Source organism: Solanum stenotomum, chromosome 2 (genome assembly GCF_019186545.1).
Source record: "Solanum stenotomum isolate F172 chromosome 2, ASM1918654v1, whole genome shotgun sequence".
NCBI classification, from domain to species: Eukaryota; Viridiplantae; Streptophyta; class Magnoliopsida; order Solanales; family Solanaceae; genus Solanum; species Solanum stenotomum.
This window is the reverse complement of record NC_064283.1, coordinates 10,589,546-10,605,474: the sequence shown is the minus strand read 5'-3', so window position 1 is coordinate 10,605,474 and position 15,929 is coordinate 10,589,546. Positions and strand designations below refer to the sequence as shown.

General features: G+C 31.6%; 1 pseudogene; it reads left to right on the top strand.

Moving 5' to 3' along the window:
- The first annotated feature begins 184 nt into the window (after positions 1 to 184).
- On the top strand, positions 185 to 13,855 carry LOC125855674 (UDP-glycosyltransferase 87A1-like; annotated as a pseudogene).
- Positions 13,856 to 15,929: the final 2,074 nt, after the last annotated feature.

Below are 15,929 nucleotides of genomic sequence, written 5' to 3'. Positions count from 1 at the left end.
AATAACAATAATGCAAATATAAATAATCTAATCCTAGTCGTAGTATAATCCTAATTAATATAAGTAGTCTAATCCAAGTGCGACTCTGATTCTATTGCAGTGATGTAAACTCATCAGTCAGCTTCGTTGGACCTGTTCCTTTGACATGTTCCAATCGTCAGCTTCCTTCTTCATCAACGCGACTATGATTCTACAGCAGTGTTATAAACTCGTCAGTCAGCTTCGTTGGACCTATTCCTTTGACATGTTCCAATCGTCAGCTTCCTTCTTCATCAACACTTGATGTAAACACGTCAGTCAGCTTCGTTGGACATGTTCCTTTGACATGTTCCAACCGTCAGCTTCCTTCTTCTTCAACAGTATTTCACTCATATTGCAAGATCGGGGTGTATTTAACATTTGTTAGTCAAGTAAAATGGTGTTTTTAGAGCTGTCAATAATTCAAGATAAACTAATAATTTGCATCAAGTTTATGAGTGTTATCGATACTTCTCTCCTTCTGCATATATATTCAGAAATCTGTAAGCCTGGAAATAAAATTATTTTGTCTTATTAACATAGTTTAAATTTTGATAAGTGGAAGATCTCACATAATTGAGATGAAAGGAGTATCTACGTACCTAGCATATTAACTTCTCGAGTATAAATTTTATAAATTATAATAGGGTTAATTTTAAAATTATTATTTAACCACATACATCTTTCATGTCTTAAATAAATTTCCTAAGTATATAAATGAGAGTAAATATATATGTAATCGTTTTGCCTCCTTTTATTTATTATAAATTCGAATTAATTTGATGAGAGAGTATCAAATATAGAAAGATTAAAAAAATAGTAGTACTATAATTTTAATAAATTCTCTGAAAGAGATTTTAGACCAGATTATTATTTTGTAATTAATTAGCTTTGTTCAGATTTTTTTAAAAAAAACGTAATAATTAAATACAATGCATCCTAATTATGTCCCACTTTGATTACCTAACTCTAACTTCTTGTTTAATATTCATGTGTGTTGTCTAATCATATCTTGTGACATTCATGTGTTGTGTATGAATTCATTCTTCAATTTGGAAGAATCAATATGATGGAAAGAATTATCATGCATGGTTGAATAATATTATTTTCGAGTATATGTTTTTAGAACCAAGATATATACCTGCTTGTATGCTAAAAATATTTGATCTCGGATATTTGCTTATTACATTTGAACTTTTTGTTTTCTTTGTTCTTTTTGAATCATGCTTATATTCTTGTTGAATACAGTGATATTTTAAAAAAATATACAACTTACTCTCGAACAATAAACAAAAACATACAGATAAAACCAAAATTTAAACTACAAAAATTAACATTGTTATTCATTAATATTAGCAGACAAACATAATTGAAAATAAAATATCCTTCTTCTTCTTGTTCAACAATTTAGTCCTCCTAAAACGACACAAAGCCATTTTTGCACTTTTGAATTTGAGGAAACAACTTCCACTTTGATTTCTAAAACATCATACGTCTGCTTTGTTTCATCCAGTGTATTTGTTTGTTTTAAATTCCTAATTGCTATTGGTGTAGGCCTGATGAGAAACTGTTACATTCTAGGTGTTTTGATGATCCTCACAAATGCAGAGATCCGGTCCCTAGCAGAGTGCTCTCCTCCAGATTCAAATGGGGTACAACTGTAAAGTTGTCATGTCAGGTAGTAGGTGAAAAGTGCAGTGTACTGCACAAATAGGAAGAGCGGACGAGACTGTCTGTTTCAGTGGCTCACAAATGCAGGGACCCGGTCCCTGGCAGAGNCTTTTGAATTTGAGCAAACAACTTCCACGTTGATTTCTAAAACACATACGTCTGCTTTGTTTCATCCAGTGTATTTGTTTGTTTTAAATTCCTAATTACTATTGGTGTAGGCTTGATGAGAAACTGTTACATTCTAGGTGTTTTGATGATCCTCACAAATGCAGGGACCCGGTCCCTGGCAGAGTGCTCTCCTCCAGATTCAAATGGGGTACAACTGTAAAGTTGTCATGTCAGGTGGTAGGTGAAAAGTGCAGTGTACTTCACAAATAGGAAGAGCGGACGAGACTGTATGTTTCAGTGGCTCACAAATGCAGGGACCCGATCCCTGGCAGAGTTCTCTTGTCCAGATTTATAATGGTGTACAGCTGTAAAGTTGTCCTGTCAGTGGGTTGGTGAAGTCGTCAGCGTACTTCACCAATAGAAACGGACGAGGTTGTTTGTCCAATGGTCAATATCTCTTTTTGGTCGATATAATCAAAATGACAAACAACAAAAAAATTCATTCAGTCAAAAAGGGAAAGAGAGTTAGCAAGTCTTCTCAAGAACTCACAAAGAACATTGCAAGGGACCTGGTCCCTACAAGATTGCGAATGTGAAAAAGACGACAAGATAGCTATCAGAAAAGTTGTCAGCTCTGATGTGGCAGTGCACGTCTTTTTAAGAGAAGCAGGCTCTCAGCCAATGAGCGATCTCAAGTAGTTTGTGTTCATTCAATAGAATCTCTTAACACAAACACAAACCAAGATTTGGCAAAACAAAAAACTTGTAAGCTTAAAAAGAGAAGGTCATCTTCAAGGAAGAACTCAAGCACAAGAACACATACAACAAGGACCTGATCAACTAAAGAAGTGCTTTTCGTACCTGCTGTTGTTCTTGAATGTTTGTATTGAACTAAACCTGTAGGATTCATTTCACTCTTGTTAGAAATGTTTCAATTTTTTGTGTGATCATTGTAAGAACATTGTTAGAGTTAACTTTGTGACTTACAGTTAAAGTATATATTAATTAGTGAGGGTTAGTATAGTGGGCAATGGATGCATTGCTTAGGCTCAGTAAGTAATAGGCGTATTACTTAGTGTGAGATTAAGAGTTTAATCTCAGTGTTATGGTTGTAATCTGTGTTTCACTTTTACTTGAGAAGATTAGTGAAAACAGTTGAAAATCATGTGTGACTGGTCGTGATTTTACTCCCTTGAGCAAGGAGGTTTTCACGTAAAACTCTTGTGCCTATTTTACATTGTGCTATTTATTTTTTGCACTTTTATTCTATCGGAGGACCTGATCCTGTGATCACTTGTGGACGCGTACACAGGGGCGGACCCACGTAGTCAATTTTGGGTGCTCGAGCACCCATTGACTCGGGAAAAAAAATTGTGTATATATATAGAAAATATGATAAATACGTTATTAAATAAAAATAAGCACCCATAGAACACTAGCAGTCGTGGGTGCGCTGGTTAACACTTGGAAAAATAAGGCGCGCGAAGCATGAGGGCGAGGGTTCGAATCCCGTCAGCCCCATTCTTTTTTTAAAAAAAAAAATTCCAGCGAATTTTGCACTTTTTTTTTACTTTTCCTTTTTTTTAATTAAGGGCTTATTTTACTCCGAATTTTGTACTTGTTTTGACTTTTCCTATTCTTAATTAGTTTAGGGTGACTAACTTTTTCTTTCTTTTTTATTTTTAACCTATTCTATGTTTTAAAACCTTTTTCACTACCCACTTTTATGGGATTTTTTCTTTTAACAAAAAGAGGAAATCATTCTTCTTCTTCTTCTTGTTTCAAAGAGAAAGCAGCCAGCCCAACAACAAACTTCAAGCTTTTTTCTTTTCAAAATCAAAATACAAAAGCAAGGTAATAAGATTTGATGTTTGATTAAAGTTAGATAATGAAAAAAAAGGGTTAGGGAAATTAGGTTTTGAGATTTTCATTAAAGCAAGGTATACGTTTAGTTTTTTTATTAAAGAGTTTGAGTTAGTATACGCTTGCACTATGTGATTGCTAACATGTTTATGTTAAAGATGAGCACCCACAACCTTTAAATCCTGAATCCGCCACTACGCGTACATTCCAACAAAAACTAAACCTCATCACTTACTAAAGGAAACTGACCTTGCGGCCAGAGCACTTTGTTTGAATTATCTTTCTTTTAAGTCCATCAAAAAAAAATTGACTCTTCTTTTTTCTTAATAATTCTTCAATTTTAATTTTTGATATGACATGTTTAAAATAACAAGATCAAGAGTAAAGAACATTTGATATCTTTAGTTTAGTACTCACAAGATTAAAAAAAATCTTCATTACTTTTTAAAATTTCATGTCAAACTAAAATAGCTCAAACAAATTGAAAGTAACATCCAAATATTCTACAAATTGTTTCCTATTTCCTATCCTTTTGTTCCAATTTTTTTTGGTTGATCGATGGATTTGGTATTTTAAAATGACTAGATTAGATAGATTTTTATACATTATATTTTTTCCTCTTTTTTCTAAATTTTTTTTAAAGACAATAGATGCACAACAAGAGATAAGTCCAGGGTGAGTAATAAGTAAACCATTGTGTTTTTCAGAATGCTTTCTTACATATATTTGACTCTTACAATATGAACTAGGCATCTAGAGGTGCAACTTCATCTTTGTTTGTGATCAAAACATTACATTCTTGTCAATGATACAATTCCTTATTTTTATATTTTCCCCAATTCCAATTGGCACTTTCCTCTCTGCTAGTATGATAGTAGGGAGGCCATCTCAAATTTATTTTGGTAATGGTGTGCTCCCATCATCATGAAAGTTTTCTTCAATTCAACACTACAATCTAAGCGCTATATATTTCACCCACGATGAAATGCTCCACAGAACAATCTCGTAAGAAACATCATTATGGCATACATAATCTTGCAATTTTTTATATTGGTAGAGGGAACTAGGAGCTGATATCTAAAACGTGTATTTGGATCGTAAATTTGAACTCTCAAAACTTTTCTGTGAGAGTCAAAATAATATTATAAAAAGATTTAATTGTCCCAATGTATTCGCAATAAACTTCGAAGATATATGATTTCAAGAGATTCAACAGTACATCTATTTTTTGTTATGATATTTTCCAGTTTTTTTGTTATTACTCCGTGAAAAATAAAAAAAAATGATCGCATTTAATAAAAAGAGCGCTTACAACACGGGCCGAAACTTTGATTTGCTTAATATTCTCTTATACAACGTATAATTGATTAACTGATGTTTCAAATTTAATGTTGGTTCATTAGAACCATATAAAGCAAAACCCAAAATTGATTTTTTTTTATTTTTGGCAACTCTTTAATTTCAACTTTCCACATAATATATTTTGATACATTTGATATATCTTTAGGTTAAAACTATAAAATTAAAAAATCTTCTTTATTTTGCCAAACTTTGTATTAAATTAAAGTAAAAATTATGCAAATCACATAGTATAAGAAAGAAATTACTTCCTATCCCTACTCTTTCATAAATTACCAAAAATCCCTATTTTTAGAGTCTTTCGGATACATAATATTGCAGGCGGATACTTTAATTAATAAGTTGTTCTTATCAGTTTAATGCGTTAAATAAGGGATTAAAAACAGAAATTATAATTGACTCCCATTATTAACGGGTACGTTTCTTCCCTCAACCAATCAGTCTTTCATAAAACCTCTAACTGAATTAGAAATTTTAAATTTCAAATTGTGAAACTTTCTCCATGTTCTTCGAAATTCAGTAGAAGTTTGATTCAAAAAAAAATTGGAATGCAATTTTGTGAATTTTAAATTTCAAATTGTGAAACTTTCTCCATGTTCTTCGAAAATTCTGTAGAAGTTTGATTCAAAAAATTTTGGAACGCAATTTTGTGAAGTTTTGTAATGAATATTTTGATCTTGTTAAGATATTATGGATTATGGAAAAGTGATGTTAGATACGAGTGATACAGAAGTGATGGGATAGTGGTATCTGAAAATATTTCGTTCGTTAATCTTATTTCAGCAATTGCAGCTGAATTGGATATCGATGAATTAAAAAAAAACATTGAGATCAGATACGTTGTTGAAGGTAATTCGTCTCTACTGTGTATTCGGAATGATATGGGGTGAAATTGTACATAGAAATTAAGAAACTTGAGGTGAGATTCCGTATGTATCCTCTATGCATTGATACGTCGGAAAAAAGTGATGAAGAGATACAAAACTTCGATCCAACAACAGGTGCAATCGTGTGTGTTGAGGGTGGAAAGATTCTTGATGCTTGCTTTTTAGAAGTACTTTTATGCTTCATGTCTAATAATTCTCAAATTTGATACTTAATCAAGTACTTTTAGGTTACTATTTTGTGAAGCAATAAATGAAAAACTGTTATATTTTGAATTTTGGCTACATTTTTTTATTGTTAATTTCTGATAAAGTTAGTTTGGTATACATTGATGTGTTTCTGATACTTAATTGTTTGTAAATTTTGTATGGGATAGAATAATAGTATCAATAGTTGTGATGTGTGCCAAAGTTAAAAGAGACAACATATAAAAAAAGGTATCAATTGAATCAATTATATATCATATACATAATATCTTCTTCTAAAAATTGTATCTACTAATAATAGAGTATCGAAAGTTGTATTTTTTTTACCACTATTATATATCATAGACATACAATTTTAATAATGTGGATGTAATTGTGTTTCATGTACATAATAATTTTCTGAAAATTTGATATCAGCTTAAAAAAAGTTAGAGTAATTTTAAAACTAATTTTGTGTATCTGATACTTAATATCTTTGTAACGATGTGTGCCAAAGTTAAAAGAGACAACATGTAAAAAAGGTATCATTTGAATCAATGATATATCATATACATAAGATCTTCTTCTAAATTTTGTATCTACTAATAATAGAGTATCGAAAGTTGTATTTTTTACCAATATTATATATCATATACATACAATTTTGATATTTGTGGACACAATTGCATTTCATGTACATAATAATTTTCTGAAAATTTAATATCAGCTTAAAAAAAGTTAGAGTTATTTTAGTATCAATTTTGTGTATTTGATACTTAATATCTTTGTAACAATGTGTGACAAAGTTAAAAGAGACAACATGTAAAAAAAGGTATCATTTGAAGCAATGATATATCATATACATAATATCTTCTTCTAAATTTTGTATCTACTAATATTAAAGTATCGGATGTTGTATTTTTTACCAATATTATATATCATATACATACAATTTTGATATTTGTGGACGCAATTGTGTTTCATGTACATAATAATTTTTTAGAAATTTAATATCAGCTTAAAAAAAATTAGAGTAATTTTGGTATCAATTTCGTGTATTTGAAACTTAATATCTTTGTAACTTTGGCATGAAATAATAAAAGCGTATCAATTTGAGATGTTTATAGCACCTAAGTATGACATACATAATAATATGTAAATGATAATGATTTAGTATCATTTGTTGTGATTTGTACCAATCTTATAAGATATAATTTGTATCATGTTGTGTGAATTAAAGAATAAAATTTTGTTATTTGTGAATTTTTTTTTGTATCAAATACTTGATAATTGTATAAAACATGTAATGTATCTTAAAACAATAGATCATCAACAATTGTCGGTGAATCGATATATAAATATCTAGTCTACATTAACAAGATAATCTTCTGTTGGTGGAGTGTAGTCACTCTTCGGCCTTGTAGATCATCATTCTCGCTAACATATTCCGTCTTGGCCTTGTTGAGATCATACTTTCATAACAATTAATGTTGCATATCTTGTGTGAAGATAGTCACTTTGAAAATCATTAGATGGGTGTTGATTTCACTACTCAGAAATTCAACAAAAACAACTAAAAACATTCCGCAGTCACTATAAAAAAGAAGAAGATACATTATAAAAAAGATTAAATGTGTAAATGAAGAAAAAATGATTCAATAGTTACAGACTGTCGCTTTCTTGTTGCATAATATCTTGAACAAATTTCACCTCAAACGAATGTTGTGGATCCAATAATAACATGTGAATACATAAAATTACAGGAAAAAAAATACATATTGTTGGTATTGCAGATCTGGATATGGCCGAGGCAACCCTTCTACCACTTTTCTTGGGTGTTTTTGCATGTGCCTCCTTCTTAGCTTTTGACTTCTTAGAACTTTGCTTAGCCATTGTTGTAGGATCTTCATAATCAAAGATTTGATTAGTGTTGGTTGTGATTATTTGGATAATCCCAATACTAAAAGACGGATGATCCATAAAGTATAAGAAAATATTTAAAAAATGAAAAAAAAAAAGTTGAAGATGAAGAGACTATCTATTTCAAACTCTGAAATTGATTGAATGGAGAGAGAATTAGTTTGAAATTCAAAATTGGAATAATGAATCTGTTGAGAATAATGGGGGAGAAAATTTGGAGATGGAATCGTGTGTTGTGGGAAAATCTGAGGAGAGATTGAGGGCGAAAATTAGGGAATGGAAAACGTCAATTTGGCTTCCAAAAAATAAAGTATCCGGTTAAGTTGAATTGGGGGAAAATAAGGGATTTTTGTAATTTAATAAAAGAGTAGAGAAATATTGAGAATAGGTAAAATAATGTTGTGTACTTAAGTAATTTGTCCTAAATTAAAATAGATCAAACAAATTAAAACAAAAAAAATAACATCTAAATATTTTTCAATCTCATATCCTTTTGCCCACCCCACCGTGAAAAATAAACAAAATTAAATGACTGAATTTATCGTTTACTAGTTTCAAGCGGATTGGTACTTTTGATACAAGTTAAATCGAAAAATGGACCCTATCTTACTAATGAAAGAAAATACCTTACAAATACCTTTCATTCATTATTTGATTAAAAAGTAACCCTAATTTATTTTTTGGTCTAGAAATACTCTACAAGTAATTAAAAAACTTTGCACCTTTGTACGGTCATCGAAAATAACTAGTAAATTGGCAAAACAAATCCATGGTCATATAAAAAACTAGTAAATTGACGGAATAAATTTGTTCTTTAATTTATTCGAGATAAAATAGATAATTTGTTGCTCATATGCATGCAAAATTAAATGGATTATAATTATGAATATGATCAATTATTAGGGGCAAATAGATGAGTTCAATTTTTAAATTAAGTAATATATGTAGTCAATCATAATAAGTCATTTAGCCTTTTAAAATTAGAAACAGTTCATCCAGGTTGGGATGTTAATTTTAAAGATATTTTTTAGCTTAAAAAAATTAGATTAGAGGTGTTTTTAGACCAAAAGGTGGATTGAGGATATCTATGAGTAATTTTCTATAGAATAAGGTATTTTTAGCTCTTTTATGTAAATTTGATTATACGACTTTACTAAAAGAATTTCTTGAATCTTTGGTAAGAGTATAATTTTCCGTTTCAGCTGCAATCCATGTGAGTTCGAATTTCAATCAAGCAAGTTTTCGACTTCGTTTTGACATTTTGTTTTAAGCACCTCTTTTTTTTGCATATTCGACTTTCGATTCCTTTTTGAGTTCGGATAAAATAAACCATGCTACTTGGACAGAATAGTGATCAATCAGTGATCTTTTAGGATTTACTAGGACAGATATTTAATGATTTCACATTTTTTAAGTTCGAAACTAATTTTATTATTTTTATCTCTTTTCACTTCTTCATCAACATTTTTGGATTCAATCGCGTCTATTAATCCACACATCTGAAACACGATAAATTTTACAAGATTGAGCTCAAAAACCTACTAAAATAACTACAAAAGTGTAAGTAAACAACACTATCCAAGTGGTAAAATCACCTCATATCACTTTTGTTATATTCTAGGTGTTTCGATGATCCTCACAAATGCAGGGTCCTGGTCCTTGGCAGAGTGCTCTCGTCCAGATACAAATGGAGTACATCTATAAAGCTGTCATGTCAGGTGGTAGGTGAAAAGTGCAATGTCCTAGACCAATAGAAAGAGCGGACGAGATTGTATTCTTCAGTGTCTCACAAATGCAGGGACCTGGTCCTAGGCAGAGTTCTCTCGTCCAAATCTATAATTGGGTACAACTGTAAAGTTGTCGTGTCAGATTGGTGAGGCGTCAGCGTACTACACCAATCAGAATGGACTAGGGTGTTTGTCCAACAGGTAATAACTATTTATGGTTGATATTTTCTACATGAAAAACACCATATTAAATTCATTCATCCTAAGAAGGAAGTCAGCCAGCAAGCCTTTTCAAGAACCCACAAAGAAGTTTGCAAGGGACCTGGTCCCTGCAAGACTGCGACGTGAAAATGTGACAAGACAGCTGTCAGAAAAGCTGCCACCTCTGATGTGGTAGGTGCACAGCTTTTCTAAACAGCAGGCCTTCAGCCAATAGGAGTGTTTCAACAAGTTTGTGTTGATTTATATCATCTCTTTCCAAAATGCACAAACTCAAGATTTGGCAAGCAAAAACTCACAAGCTAAAAAAAAAGAAAGTCATATTCAAGGAAGAACTCAAGCACAAGAACATATACAACAAGGACCTGATCAACAGAAGAAGTGTTTTCCGTACCTGCTGTTGTTCTTGATTGTTTGTATTGAGCTTAACTTGTAGGATTCGTTTCACTCTTGTTAGAAACGTTTCAAAGTGTTGTTTGAATCTTTGTAAGAACATTGTTAGAGTTAACTTTGTGTCTTACGGTTAAAGTCTATATTAATCAGTGAGGGTTAGTATAGTAGGCAATGGATGCATTGCTTTGTTGAAGTCTAAGTTATCTAGAGTTAGGTAGCTTAGTGAGCAGTGTGGTAGCTGCTCTGGCTCATCTAAGTTATAGGAAGTATTGCTTAGAGTGGAGATTAACAAGCTAACCTCAGTTTGTAAACTTGCTTTTGCTTTTGCTTTTGCTCGAAGAAGATTAGTGAAAGAAGTTTGAAAAGTCCTAGCAGGCCAGATCATGGTTTTACTCCCTTGAGCAAGGAGGTTTCCACGTAAAGTTGTTTGTTGACACTTTACTTTCAGCACTTACTTTATTGTCTGTTATTGTAACTGTGCTGAAGACCTGATCCTATCGAAACAAATGGACGCTTACTTTTAGTTACTGTTCTTGCTAAGTCAAGGGACCTGGTCCTTGACTGATAAGTGGACGCATACATTTCAACAACTTTTAAATTCGAAAAAAGATGCAATAAGAAGAGCATATATATTAAAAATGGTCGAATCAACCCCTTTCGAAAACGTCCCTATATATATAAAATATTGCTCAAGTGATTGATATAGAAATTAGAGTAAATGTTTTTTTACAAATGTATATGTCACATAACGGCTGTCTTCAGTCCGGTAGGTCGGTCGCCTTCAGTGACTAGCCCAGTTATCGAGCTAGGTGTACACCGCCACGTCGAGATTCTTTTTCAAAAGTGAGATACCGGCTTTCATAAGAGGGAAAGATCACTCGGTCATGCAGCAGAGTGTTCATCTAATTAGAAATTTCATAAGAGAGAAGAATCGTAGCATAGGGTCGACATAAACAATAGGTTAAAATAGGCCAATGAGAAAGCATTTGTTCACATTCATAAGTAATTGCAATAAGTTTTCTTTTTTGTTTCGAGATTGGCTTGGTCTTCAGTCTACCCTAATGAAACCTAAAATCTCACTCCCTCGCTTTCTCCCTCTGATAGAGTAGCTAGCTTGCGCATCTTTTATATAGACTGTATCTAAGATTCAACCCGAAACAAATGCTGTTGGCTTGACATCTCCATCCAAATAGAACTACAATAGTTTTTTCGCTGTCCTAATAATACTACAATAATTTCTTCCCCTAATCATTGCTGTTACATAACTACCATATATTTCCTTCATTAATACAATTTTGAGACAAAAGGTAGGCTCAAAGATTTAAGATTAAGACAAAAGATGCATGTATGATCCAATATATAAATAAGATCAACTAATATAAAGCTCCATTAGAAATACTATCAATATCATTAATTTAAGAGTACTAATTATAACTGAAAACTAACATAGATATTATTTAATCGACCCTTGAGGTGGCGGGGGTTTGATATTGACCGTCCCGCCCCTACCTGTCTATTATCAAACCAAACTTACTTTCACATGAGTATGACCAACTCAATATTAGAAGGCACTTCATTTTGAAGCTGGAGCTTAGCGTATTTTCTTGCAATTTGCACGTACTTATCTTCCTTTGATTCCCTCATGATATGAATATCACATAGCTAGTTCAAGAGGATCAACGATGATTTTCTCAAGCATTTTCCAAAAAATACCTAACGAGTTCAAATTCACTAGTACGGCCCATACAACTTGAGCATGCACTTTGAGGTGATGAAGAGGACAGCTTACAACTTTCCTACACTCTCTTTCGTTTAATCCACAACAACTGCCAATAAGAAAATGAAACAGCCACGCACAGTACTTTCGAAACGAGGAGAAGAACCACCAAGTTGAACATCAAATCAAATGGAAATGTACAGTAAAATCAACATTAACTAGCAATAATTTATGTGATGATGAAGTCACAAGTGTAACAAGGTTTGTATCACAGATTTTAATATACTTAATAATTCAAAATCCTTAAAAAGTATATAAATATATTATACTCGTAGAAAATATTTGTCGACTCTCCAAAATAATAATAACTGTTATTCTATATGCATAATAACTAACAAATCGGAACGAGTGACTCACCAAAATAATAACTAACACACATAATGATACCTTGAGGAAGGAAAGATGCAGAGCCTTTCTTTGATATCACCAGCAAGAGAGAAAAGTATAATAAGAAGAATGTATGTATACTGTATATATATATATATATATATATATATATTTATTTATTTGGGACTGATGCCTCTTATGGGCTAGGCCCAACTAGTTGCACCTGAACAAAATTGATAGCCTTTACGGCGGTCAAATTCTTCTTCTTCTTCTTCTTCTTCTTTTTTCTTTTTTTTTTCTTTTTTTTTAGGGAAAAAGGACGGATTTACCCTCGAACTTTAATAAATGGTACGTTTATGCCCTCCGTTATACTTTGCGTCCACATAAGCCCCTGCCGTCCAATTATAGGTACACACATGCCCCTCTCACTAACGGCCCCCTCACTTTTTACACGTGTCTTAATCCTAATCAACTATCCGTTTGACCTTTCTTTTTAACCCATAAACCAACTACCCGCCCCATAAACCTAATACCCACCCAATTTCCTCTAAGATATATCCTAATTAAAAGACCCAAATCTAAAGGTCCGTTCCTATCACACAAAACCGTAGTCTTCATCAAGTTCGTCGATTTCATAGTATTCTACAGTTTCTAAAGCACAATATCTTTTGTTCACTTCAGTCTACGAGCTCGGATCTTCTGTTATCGATGCTCTTAAGCAAAAGTTCCCCATCCCTGTCTATTCGATTGGTCCAGCAATACCTTACTTTACTAGCGAAAAAAATCCCTCCTCAACTACTTCAATCGATGAACCATAGTACATTAAGTGGTTAAATTCTCAACCAAATGGTTCTGTTTTGTACATTTCGCAAGGGAGCTTTCTCTCTGTCTCGCGTGATGAACTTGATGAGATCGTAGCTGGTGCGCACGATAGTGGTGTTCGATTCTTTTGGGTGGCACGTGATGAAACTATTCGATTTCAGAAAAATGGATGTAGTGTAGGGCTTGTTGTGCCCTGGTGTGACCAATTGAAGGTGTTGTTACATCCTTCGATTGGTGGATTTTGGTCACATTGTGGATGGAATTCGACTAAAGAAGCATCATTCTCAGGCCTTCCAAGCTGACTTTTCTGATATTCTGGGATAAAAAAACTAACAGTAAGCAAATTATTGAAGATTGGAAAATTGGTTATATGGTGAAAAAACATGACAAATGTTTGATATCGAGGGAGATTTCTAGGTTGTTGAAATGGTTTATGGATTCTGGAAATGAAAGAAATGATGGCAACGAGGCGAAGAGCAAAAGAAATACAGAAAATCTGCCAGTTTTCCACTGCAAATGGAGGATCATCTGAAATTAAAATTGATGCTTTCATTAAGGGTTTTAGATTTGGGTCTTTTTAATTAGGATATATCTTTAGAGGAAATTGGGTGGGTATTGGGTTTATGGGGCGGGTAGTTGATTTATGGGTTAAAAAGAAAGGTCAAACGGATAGTTGATTAGGATTAAGACACGTGTAAAAAATGAGAGGGCCGTTAGTGAGAGGGGCATGTGTGTACCTATAATTGGACGGCAGGGGCTTATGTGGACGCAAAGTATAACGAGGGCATAGACGTACCATTTATTAAAGTTCGGGGGTAAATCCGTCCTTTTTCCCTTTTTTTATGTCCCACTTTTTTCGGAAAAATTACTTGGATGAGTGCCTTTTAATAAATAATTACGAGTTTTAGCGATACTTTTTATTTTTTACCATTTATAGCAATACTATGTTAAATCTGCAATATATATTAAAAGTGAATTAAGTATACAATATATATGTATTATAACTGTTTTAAAAAATATACTATGCTTGTTTGGTAAGAAGTTAACACATTGTATTATAAGTGTATTAAAATGTGTGATAAATGTATTATCCATCAATAAAACTTGTATTATATGTGAATAATAAATTGTTCTTTGTAATATGAATTAAAAGTGAATTATAAATGTATTAAAAGTGATTAAGTGAAAAAAAAATGTTATTGCTATAAATGGTAAATATTTTTTATTTATAGTATATTTATGTAAGTTTCCCTTTTTTTCCTTATTAAATTTTTGGAGATTTCTCAACCAAAATCATACTCTGGGGTATTTTGCTATTGTTGAAAATATTTTTTATCCTAAAAGTTTTTTTTAGGAAAAATTACGTAGCTAAGTAAATTTATACTATTTAACTATCTACCATAGCTAATGTTTGTTTGTATTATCATTCGCCACCATCTAATCTTGATAACTATGTTTTTCAATTCTTCTTATTTGTATAATCGTGTATAGCACTATTTTTCTTATATACAAATGGGTCCATTCTCTCTCTTCAATCACTTTCCCTTATTTCTCCTTTATTCTCTCAATCAAAATTGATTTCAAATTTTGAAATTTTCACTCATTCCCTCTTAATCGTGATTCCTGATTTATATATAATTGTTTAACAATTAAATTCTTTTTACATTTTTTTTTTTGCGATTTCATCATTTTTCGATTTGTATTTGTGTATCACTGAGATTTCTTTTGATTGTTTAGATTTCCAAATTTATATATCTAAAAATGAAGATGGTGAAACAGTTGAGGTAATTTGTATAAAAATTGTTTGTATAAACTTTTTAAGTTTAGATCTACAATTTATTGTATATTTTCATACAAATCCATATTTGTATATACGAATTCAATTTCATATTTATGAGGTAAAAGGAAATCTCATTTTAGTTTTTCAAATAAATTACATTTTACAATATTTCTTTGTATTTGGGTTTGATTTGGGTCAAATTTGTACCCATAGTTGTATAATAATATAATTGTATAATTGTTATTCAAATTGTATAATATTATTTGTATAAACTCTTCAAGCTCGGATCTATTGTTGTATATTTGTTGTTTTCACATCTACTCTTGAGGTTTGTTGTTTGTATAAATTCATATATTTGTAAACACATTTTCTCTAAAACTATTCCCCCGATAACGTAGTCAATGTAACATTTTGCATCATTTCATTTTCCAGAATGTATTATCAAAATATCGATGGAAGACATTTCTGTACATACAGATATAACTCATATATACATATACAAACATGAATTCAAAAATATACAAACACACATTCAACAAACAATTTTTCCACAAAATAAATAATGTAAAATTATACATATACAAAATATACAAGTCAACAATCAAATTATATAAGTCCACAAATCAAATTTATACATATTATACACATACAAACACTAATCCCATCAAGTCTAATTATACACATACAAACACTAACTTATACGATTCTACAAACAATGTAAAATTATACATATATAAAACATACAAGTCTATAAACAATCATTAATGAATATATTTATACAATTACGGACGTATACAATTTGACATAAACTACAGTAGATTATACAATTGATTTCTACTTTTATACATTTACATACTCAAATTGCAGATTCAAGT